The sequence below is a fragment of the Dendrobates tinctorius genome, unplaced genomic scaffold, assembly GCF_039654945.1.
Source record: "Dendrobates tinctorius isolate UK_male_01 unplaced genomic scaffold, ASM3965494v1 ptg000126l, whole genome shotgun sequence".
NCBI classification, from domain to species: domain Eukaryota; kingdom Metazoa; phylum Chordata; class Amphibia; order Anura; family Dendrobatidae; genus Dendrobates; species Dendrobates tinctorius.
In genome coordinates, this window is record NW_027361794.1 from 20,675,795 (window position 1) to 20,686,635 (window position 10,841).

At 45.6% G+C, this 10,841-nt stretch overlaps 1 protein-coding gene across 1 annotated transcript in view; it reads right to left on the minus strand.

Moving 5' to 3' along the window:
* LOC141047167 (uncharacterized) overlaps positions 1-10,841 on the minus strand; it is a 549,720-nt gene that overhangs the window by 74,888 nt on the left and 463,991 nt on the right. The gene's annotated exons all lie outside the window — the stretch shown is intronic.

Below are 10,841 nucleotides of genomic sequence, written 5' to 3' on the forward strand. Positions count from 1 at the left end.
ATACTGACTACACTACCGAAGAGTTGGACATGCAAAAGAATAGAAAATGAATTTAAGGCTAGCAATAGAATGGCTAGAAAAGCCTAATGTCTAGTTGAACAAAAAGGTCTCATGTCTTGTCCTGATCCTAAACCAGGCAAAACATTAGATGAAGCGATAGTGGGTAAAGTGAAAGATTTTTACAATAATGATGAAGTGAGCCGAATTATGCCTGGCAAGAAAGATTGTGTGTCTATGAAAATGAACGGTAAGAAAACTCCTGTCCAGGAGAAGATGGTTCTTACCAATTGGAAAGAACCCTATGAACTTTTTAAAGAAGAAAAATTCCTCTTCTGCCAAACTAGGATTTTCAAAATTTGCTGACCTGTGACCGAAGAATTGTCCTGGCTGGTGGTAGTGGTACACACTCAGTATGCGTATGTACAACACACCAGAACACTAAGCTCATGATTGAAGGGGGTAAGCTGAAAGATATTCAGACTGGCGAGTCCAACCTTGGCGATTACAAAGTACAGGGGATACGGAAAGTATTCAGACCCCTTTAAATTTTTCACTCTTTGTTTCATTGCAGCCATTTGGTAAATTCAAAAAAGTTCATTTTTTTTTCTCATTAATGTACACTCTGCACCCCATCTTGACTGAAAAAAATGTAGAAATATTTGCAAATTTATTAAAAAAAGAAAAACTGAAATATCAAAGTATTCAGACCCTTTGCTCAGACACTCATACTTAAGTCACATGCTGTCCATTTCCTTGTGATCCTCCTTGAGATGGTTCTTCACCTTCATTGGAGTCCAGCTGTGTTTAATTATACTGATAGGACTTGATTTGGAAAGGCACACACCTGTCTATATAAGAGCTCACAGCTCACAGTGCAGGTCAGACCAAGTGAGAATCATGAGGTCAAAGGAACTGACCAAGGAGCTCAGAGACAGAACTTTGTCAAGGCACAGATCTGGCCAAGGTTACAAAAGAATTTCTGTAGTATTTATGTTACAATCGCGAGCGCAGCGTGGCTTACCAGCCAACACTCCCACGTCGTCGAACCATAACGACGACGAGGTATGCGTCCCAGGTGATCGTGGAATGTGGACCCACTGGACCACAGAGGGGGGATGCAGGCCTACCCGGACTAGGGAAGGGTAGCGACAGGGGTCTGTGGCAGCTGAGCTAGTGGACAAGATGGCCATATGCAGAACTAAAAGATACCGCCCTACTTAAATAAAGCAAAAGACATCTAGACACCAGGTTCCCGATTATGCACATCACGAAGGGCACACATCTCAGGTTGACAGGTGAAGCAAGAGGTCATCACAGGTTGACGCAGTCCAGGGTCATCTGGCACGGGCTTCCTAAGAGGACTTCACACTTAGGCTTCAGGAGTGGCACAGGAACAGCAAGAGAACATCAGACACCGACCTCGGACTAGCTTCAGACGATGGCAAGAGGTCATCACAGGTTGACACAGTCCAGGGTCATCTGGCACGGGCATCCTAAGAGGACTTCACACTAAGGCCTCAGGAGTGGCACAGGAACAGCAGGAGAACATCAGACACCGACCTCAGACTAGCTTCAGACGATGGCAAGAGGTCATCACAGGTTGACACAGTCCAGGGACATCTGGCATGGGCATCCTAGGTGGACCTCTCTCGGCCCACAGGAGAGGCACTGGCACAGCAGGAGAACATCAGACACCGATCTCGGGCAGACTTCAGATGATGTACTGTAGCGCTTCTTCCCCTGCGACCATCCGTGTGGTCCTGATGCGGCACACGGATGTACCACGTATACACACGGACACGGATAGCTCCGGTACCGTTTTTCTGGTACCAGAATTATCTGGATGTGTTAGACTGCCCTTATTGTGCTGGAGGGGAACTAAGAGAGAAATAATCACATTGTGTGAGAACATCTCTGGGCTTCTGTCCTCTCATCCTGCAGTTGTCTGAATGGGTCTAATGTGGAGCCGGGAACCAGCGAAGCCGCATTCTGTCCACAGCTGTTACGTCACTGTTCACACCACACAGACCCCAAAAGAGTCTCAGTGCTGAAGGGGTTAATGTCTCCCCCCCCACACGCCCAGTAATGAGAAATCTCCATCACCTACCTCCACCCTCAGAGCCCGCACTCCACATATATGGCTGACTGCTCTGTGCGCACAGGACCTGTGATGAGGTCACAGGAGGGGAGGAGTCATGGGTCACATGATCAGGGGGCTCAGTCTATACAGGACTCTGCTGTGCTGCATTCAGCTCCTCTGCTGTTGTTGCTCCTTTAAGAACAGGTAACATTGTAAAGAGTAGAACAATTCCCCCCATTAAGTGATTGGATCCTTCCAGATCTGTGAGAGATCTCAGTGATATTACAGACGGGAGATTCCATGAGCGCTAGATTCAGGGGTGATCCTGGTGCTGAATGAGCCGTGCGGCCTCCATCTTAGAGAGCGGTCACAATCCCAGACGATGCAGCGGCCGGAGCAATGTTAGTGATTGGGAGAATTTCTGTGAGCAGCAGATTAATGAAGAATGTTTTCCCGGAACCTCCTGGGGCATCAAGGAAAAACAGTCTCCCATTTCCACTTGGAATCTGAGCCATAATTGCCAAATACTCCGATCTGTGGTCATCACCATAGAGACTTATATAATGGGACACATTCTCTCATCTTCTCCATATCATGGCTTTTCTCTCAGAATCTCTCCGTCCATAACCCCGGAGTCCGGTGGAGCTGGTGCCGGTAACCCTGATGCTATTAGAGTTTTACTATTGATACATTTGCTCCTTTCTTCTGGAGTCAGGAGGACTTTGGTGAATATGTCGGCAGTGTCATTCATGTCTAAGTCCGGATTACCTCTCCTGTGCTGTCTATGAATATCTTCTCTAGGATATTCTCTGTATTTGTCCCGTAGAGCCCGGGGATTGGAAGGTGCACAGGTTGGAGTTATTATAGGTAGGGATGAGCGAGTAGTGAAATATGCGGACTCGCTATACTCGTAACAAGTAGGTCTTAATATTCGGGTATTCGGTACGATTAGCGAGTCCAATGCAAGTCAATGGGAAATGCAAGTAATTTTCTGCTAGACCCTACAAAGCTGTCTGGGGGCCTGAGGAAAAAGTTGAAATGGGTGCATGATTGTAAAAAGCTGTGTGTTGGTTAACGCCGGAAGAAGCCACCCATCATCATCAACACAAAGGCTTAACAATTATAAAGGTTGGACTACTTTCCTTGTTGTTCCACTGCCACTGCACAATGTGCAGGCATAGTGTCTTCAAAAAATTAGCTCAAGGGGCTGTATCATGGTTGATGCAGGAAGGAGGCCTCAAGGGCCAGACATTTATGAAACTAGGACTACTAGCATGGTAGATCCAATGCCCAATGTGCAGGCATAGACATAGTGTCTCCAAAAATTAGCCCAAGGGGCTGTATCATGGTTGACACAGGAAGGAGGCCTCAAGGGCCAGACATTTATGAAGCTAGGACTACTAGCACAGTAGTTCCAGTGCGCAATGTGCAGGCATAGACATAGTATTTCCAAAAATTAGCCCAAAGGGCTGTATCATAGTTGACACAGGAAGGAGGCCTCAAGGGCCAGACATTTATGAAGCTAGGACTACTAGCATGGTAGATCCAATGTGCAGGCATAGACATAGTGTCTCCAAAAATCAGCACAAGGGGCTGTATCATGGTTGACACAGGAAGGAGGCCTTAAGGGCCAGACAATTATGAAACTGGACTACTAGCACGGTAGTTCCTGTGGCCAATGTGCAGGCATAAACATAATGTCTCCAAAAATTAGCCCAAGGGGCCAGGGCTGTGGAGTCGGAATCAGAGTCGGTGCTCATTTTGGTGGAGTCGGAATCGGTATAAAATGGACCGACTCCTAAAATATATTAATAAATTGGGTACAGTAGTTCAATGCAGAATATGCTGAATATTTTTTCATAGGAATTTGGGAAAGTTATGAAATGTCCTATAAATGGCTGTTCTATTCCTGATCTAAGGCTACATTCACACACAGCGTTTTTGCTGCGTTTTTTGAGTATACGTTTTTCAGCTGCAAAAGCAGATCAGCTTTTTAAAAAACCCGCATCACCTGAAAGGTTTTTGAGCTCATAGATAATGTTTTCAATATCAAAAGCAGATTAGAAATCTGCTCTATCTATCCATTTATCCATATCTGTCTCCATATCTTATCTGTACCAAAAAGAATGAAAGCCGGGTAGCACACAGACTAACACTCCTTTTTATTTTAACACCAGTCAGGTACACCTCATAGCTGCCCAAAAGGACGCCCAGGACAGGCATTGCTCGTCTTCAGTAACACATCAACATCAATTGATAGTTGGAATAAATAGACTGCATTCATCACCACAACTTCTGATGTTCACATTGTACTGCAATAAATTATTCACTTAAATATAAGCAATATATGTGGGAGTCGGTGTTGGAGTCGTGGAGTCGGAGTCGGTGTAAGGGAAATTGAGGAGTCGGAGTTGCAGGTTTGGCTTACCAACTCCACAGCCCTGCAAGGGGCTGTATCATGGTTGACACAGGAAGGACGTCTCATCACAATTGCCTCCGATTGGAAATATTAATGAATGGAACATTGTTTCTAGCTTGTTGACCATGAGGTACATGTGGCAGAAGCAGGAGTAGGATACACATGTAAAGAAGGAGAAAAGGGGTTTGTATGGGAAGGAATGGACGTGATCACCAGTAGCATAAAAGAACGTGTTGGGTGACTTTAGGTTGGGATGATGTCATCTGGAGGGCTTAAAAACTGGCAAAATCCAGTCCTTGTTAAATTTTTATCAGAGTCAGCCTGTCTGCATTCTCTGTAGTCAGCCGTGTGCATGTATCCGTGATGATCGCCGCAGCAGCACTGAAAACACGCTCTTACATCACACTAGCAGCAGGGCAGGCCAGCACTTCCAAGGCATATAAGGAGAGGTCTGGCCAACTGAGCAGCTTGGATACCCAGTAATTAAACGGTACAGAAGCGTCAGGAACGATGCAGGTATGGTCACTTACTGTAGATACTCGTTGATCATGTTGTTCAACTTCTGCCTCCTTGACATTGTTACAGCTAGCCCTAGCTGATGAGCCGGTTTATTGAAGATGGCCAAGTTTGTGAACATTTTACCCCCACCTCTTTTGGACCTGCTGGGCGTGTCTCTCCCCTTTAATGCATGCTGTTGCAAAGAGCTGGAACCTCTTCTACCAGCATTGTCTGAGTGTGATGTTGTCATCAAATGATCGACAACAGCCCTTTTGATGGATTCAATTGTGAAACCTCTTGGTGACTGCAACAATAGAGAAGGAAATTTTGTCCTTGTTCCGTGGGTCGAGAAAGGTTGGCAACCAGTATAGGTTGCTGTTGAAAATGTGGATCACGTGAGGGTCTTGGGACAGACAGTTAGACATGAACTGTGCCATGTGTGCCAAGCTGCCATGAAACAAATGTTCTGAAGGCCCAGAAGGAGGAACAATACCCATCCTCTCATCTAACTAACTCTCCTCCTCCTCCTCCTCTCTAGCCCACCCATGCTGGAAAGACCTGAAGCAGGGGTTGAGAGTCCCCTCTGTAGCATCAGGGGTCCCCTCGGTACCACAGAATAAGAAGTCCTCTCCCTACTCATCTTCCTCCTCATCTTCATCACCCAATCTTGCCTCATCAGGATATTGGCAGGGCTGGGTAGGATCACCCAGTGTGAAATTTTGCTCCATACCCAGCTGATGGGCACTCAAAGATTCCATGTTTAGATTATGCAGGGATTCTTTCAACGTACATAGCATCGGGATGGTAACGCTGATAATAGCCTGATCACCGCTCACGAGGTTGATGCAGTACTCAAAGTTATCAAGCACCTCACAAATGTCAGTGATCCATACCCACTCGACAGTTGTTATGTGTTTTGGTTGAGTCGCAGTCTGATGGGTATGTTTAAGCTGGTATTCAGAAAGTGCCCTCTGCTGCTCACTAATCCTTGCCAACATATGATATATTGAGTTCCACAAATGTGGAATGTGGGCAGGTCACAAATAAGTCAGTGATTTGGCAAATTAAATTGCTTTTGAAGCGCTGCAAGATCGGCAACAGCGGTAGAAGAATGGCGGAAATGGGCACAAATACGGCGCACCTTCTCAAGTAGGTACGGCAAGTTAAGGTATGTTTTGATAAATTTCTGAACCACTAGGTTCAGCACGTGAGCCATGCATGGCACGTGTACCAGCTTCCCCAGCTTTAACGCCGCCACCAGGTTACACCCATTATTGCAGACAACCAGACCGGGTTCGAGTTGTAGTGGGGAGAGTCACTGATCAGTCTGTTGTGTTATTCCTTGCCACAGTTCTGCTGCAGTGTGTAGTGTTTGACCTAAACAGATCAGCTTCAGCAGTGCGTGTTGCCGCTTTGCCGATGCGCTGCTGCACAGCTCCCAACTTGGGTGTGATCTGGAGGGTAATTCAACAGAGGATGAGGAGGAGAAAGAGGGAAGACAGGAAGAGGTGGAAACCATGATAGAGGTTGGGCCCGCTATTCATGGAGTGGGTAGGATATGTGATGTTCCAGTTTGCGACTTTGTCCCACCCTCCACCAGGTTCAGACAGTGTGTCGTAACAGAAATGTATTGTCCCTGGCCACAGCTACTTGTCCACGTGTCTGTTAGTTGGACCTTTCTGGTTACGGCGTTGGTGAGGGAGCACTTTAGATTGTTTTAACAAGTGCTGGTGTAATGCAGGGACAGCACACTGGGAAAAATAGTGCCGGCTGGGAACAGAGTATCGTGGTGTAGCCACAGCTAAGAGATCATGGAAAGACTGTGTCCCCGCAAGCCTAAACGGCAACATCTCCATGACTAGCAACTTGGCAATGTACACGTTTAGTATTTGTGCTTGTGGGTGCGTGGATTGGTATTTACGCTTCCTTTCATAGGTCTGGGACATGGACAACTGGATGCTTGGTTGGGACAAACAAGTGAATGGGATTGTTGTGTCCTGTGTTTCTGCAACCGAAGCACCTGCTTCCTGGCCAGCAGATTGGGAAGGACGGATCACAGCAGACATGGCAGTGGTTTGACCCACAGACACTGATTTGGAACCCTGTTGTTCCGCCCACCGACTAGGGTGCTTGGCTACCATGTGTTTCCGCATACTGGTGGTGCTCTGGTTGCCTTTTGCCCTGGCCTCTGCTCAGCTTCATATGGCAGATGCTACAGATGACAATGTTTAGTTCAGAAGGACTATCCGAAAAAAAACTCCAGACAGAGGATGAACGCCCCCTTGCCTTGACTTGGGGCACAGAGGAATTGCTCTTGGCAACAGTTAACACTTTGCACTCTGCTCAAACCAGTAGCCCTTGGTGCCTTTGTTGGTGCTACGTATCCACCTTCTTATTCTGTGCTGGCTATGCGTACCAACGGTCCAGGTCGGATCAGTTGACTCATCATCGACCACCTCATCGTCCATGTCATCCTCCTTCCTTCTTTATATTATCGGCTGACCAGATGGCAACTGTGTCTCATCATCATCAGCCTCCACCTCTTGAGCCAGTATATCACGTGGCTGAAAGTGGCTTTCTTCTGGCCATCGGTTTTCAAATATTTGGCCATGAACAGACGATACCTACTCAGATTCCTCTTCAATGTTGCACATTGAGAGGCCAGAGGCAACCAAAGGATCATATATACCAAACAGATCATCGGAGTGTCCAAGCTTGGGGTCAAATATTTCCTGTGACTGCTGAGGGGGGGGGAGGAAGTAGGAACAGGTTGAGGATTGGATGACCCTGCATTCTGTGTATCGACAGTAGACTGTGTGGTTGTGGAAGATTGGGTGCTGCTGGAAAATTTTGTTGAGCCCTTATCTGCCATCTAAGACAGTACTTACTCTTGCTCTTATGACTTTCAGACACATTTCCGTTCCAGACCGGGAATTTTCGCCAGGAACATAGATGCTTCAACCTTCTTCTGTCTCCAGGACTCAGGGCGTTGTCATGCACCACTGACAACCCCACGCCCAAGTCCATGTTCCTGTCCCTTCACAACAGACATTTTGGGAATTTGGAGTTTTTGTGACATGGTTGCAGATGTTCAGATGCAGATATTATAATAATAATAATAATCTTTATTTTTATATAGCGCTAACATATTCCACAGCGCTTTACAGTTTGCACATATTTTCATCACTGTCCCCGATGGGGCTCACAATCTAAATTCCCTATCAGTATGTCTTTAGAATGTGGGAGGAAACCGGAGTACCCGGAGGAAACCCACGCAAACACGGGGAGAACATACAAACTCCTTGCAGATGTTGTCCTTGGTGGGATTCGAACCCAGGACCACTAACCACTGAGCCACCGTGCCGCCCTGGGGAACAAGGAGCAGTTTATGCTTTGTGGAAGGTAGCACTACAGCCTAGTACTGCTTTGTGTTTTACAAACAGCACCGCAATGGCAAAACAAATGGCCTGAGGTTAAAGCCGAAGATTTAGCTCGACAGTCACCACAGAAGACAGCGGTGCTGGCTGCTTCTCAGTTGTCAGTACCGTGCATGCTATTCGGTGTGAAAACAGCACCGCAAGGGCAAAAAAATTGGTCTGCAGGGGTAAATGTGACCCCCCAAAAAGCTGGGAAAACTGTCACTACTCCCTGATCTTATACACTACTTTCAGCTCTCAGAAGAGCTGAGAGATTGAGGTACTATGTACAGTTGTGGCCAAAAGTATTGACACCCCTGCAATTCTGTCAGATATTACTCAGTTTCTTCCTGAAAATTATTGCAAACACAAATTCTTTGGTATTATTATCTTCATTTAATTTGTCTTAAATGAAAAAACACAAAAAGAATTGTCCTAAAGCCAAATTGGATATAATTCCACACCAAACATAAAAAAGAGGGTGGACAAAAGTATTGGCACTGTTCGAAAAATCATGTGATGCTTCTCTAATTTGTGTAATTAACAGCACCTGTAACTTACCTGTGGCACCTAACAGGTGTTGGCAATAGCTAAATCACACTTGCAGCCAGTTGACATGAATTAAACTTGACTCAACCTCTGTCCTGTGTCCTTGTGTGTACCACATTGAGCATGGAGAAAAGAAAGAAGACCAAAGAACTGTCTGAGGACTTGAGAAACCAAATTGTGAGGAAGCATGAGCAATCTCAAGGCTACAAGTCCATCTCCAAAGACCTGAATGTTCCTGTGTCTACCGTGCGCAGTGTCATCAAGAAGTTTAAAGCCCATGGCACTGTGGCTAACCTCCCTAGATGTGGACGGAAAAGAAAAATTGACAAGAGATTTCAACGCAAGATTGTGCGGATGTTGGATAAACATCCAAACAAGTTCAAGCTGCCCTGCAGTCCGAGGGTACAACAGTGTCAACCCGTACTATCCGTCGGCGTCTGAATGAAAAGGGACTGTATGGTAGGAGACCCAGGAAGACCCCACTTCTTACCCCGAGACATAAAAAAGCCAGGCTGGAGTTTGCCAAAACTTACCTGAAAAAGCCTAAAATGTTTTGGAAGAATGTTCTCTGGTCAGATGAGACAAAAGTAGAGCTTTTTGGGCAAAGGCATCAACATAGAGTTTACAGGAGAAAAAAAGAGGCATTCAAAGAAAAGAACACGGTCCCTACAGTCAAACATGGTGGAGGTTCCCTGATGTTTTGGGGTTGCTTTGCTGCCTCTGGCACTGGACTGCTTGACCGTGTGCATGGCATTATGAAGTCTGAAGACTACCAACAAATTTTGCAGCATAATGTAGGGCCCATTGTGAGAAAGCTGGGTCTCTCTCAGAGGTCATGGGTCTTCCAGCAGGACAATGACCCAAAACACACTTCAAAAAGCACTAGAAAATGGTTTGAGAGAAAGCACTGGAGACTTCTAAGGTGGCCAGCAATGAGTCCAGACCTGAATCCCATAGAACACCTGTGGAGAGATCTGAAAATGGCAGTTTGGAGAAGGCACCCTTCAAATATCAGGGACCTTCTCCTTTTCCAAAGAAGAATGGTCTAAAATTCCAGCAGGTCGCAGTTATTTTGGCTAAAGGTTGTGCAACCAAGTATTAGGCTGAGGGTGCCAATACTTTTGGAGTTTTGTGTGAAATGATCAATGTTTTGCTTTTTGCTTCATTCTCTTTTGTGTTTTTTCATTTAAGACAAATTAAATGAAGATAATAATACCAAAGAATTTGTGTTTGCAATCATTTTCAGGAAGAAACTGAGTATTATCTGACAGAATTGCAGGGGTGTCAATACTTTTGGCCACAACTGTATGTACTGTAACGCTCCTGCCTGTCTCCCTGCACTACTGTCACCTACTACTATAAAACAAAACCATAGAGAACAATAGCATAGAGACACCAAAGGAATAATGGACTTTGTCGTTATGTCCCATCGAAAATCTTACATGGACACTCCAAAATAGCATATCACCATGAGAACAGAAAGGAGTTCACGTCCAAAAATATCATAAAATATAAACTTTATTATCCATATTATATACTTAATACAAAAATAGTACTAACATACACATACAATAAAGATCAGGTAATACTGCCAATATCCTGACAAACTAAATAAAGAGCTAAGTGCTTCATGGCAAAATGTTTGGGATTCAGTAATTCATGAGGATAACAAACAGGTGTGCATCCTAAGAATGACCCCATTACCCAATGTAATAGTGCTTACCCATCATGGATATAGTCAGGACATGTGCAGTGCCGCCACCGACGCGCGTTTCGCCTCTTTCTCAAGGTGCGGTGGTGTGTTGTATAATGGATCAGGGTTAAATACCCTGTTTCACAGGTGTTCGTATTACCGGCGCATGTGTCCCGCCCCGCAAAT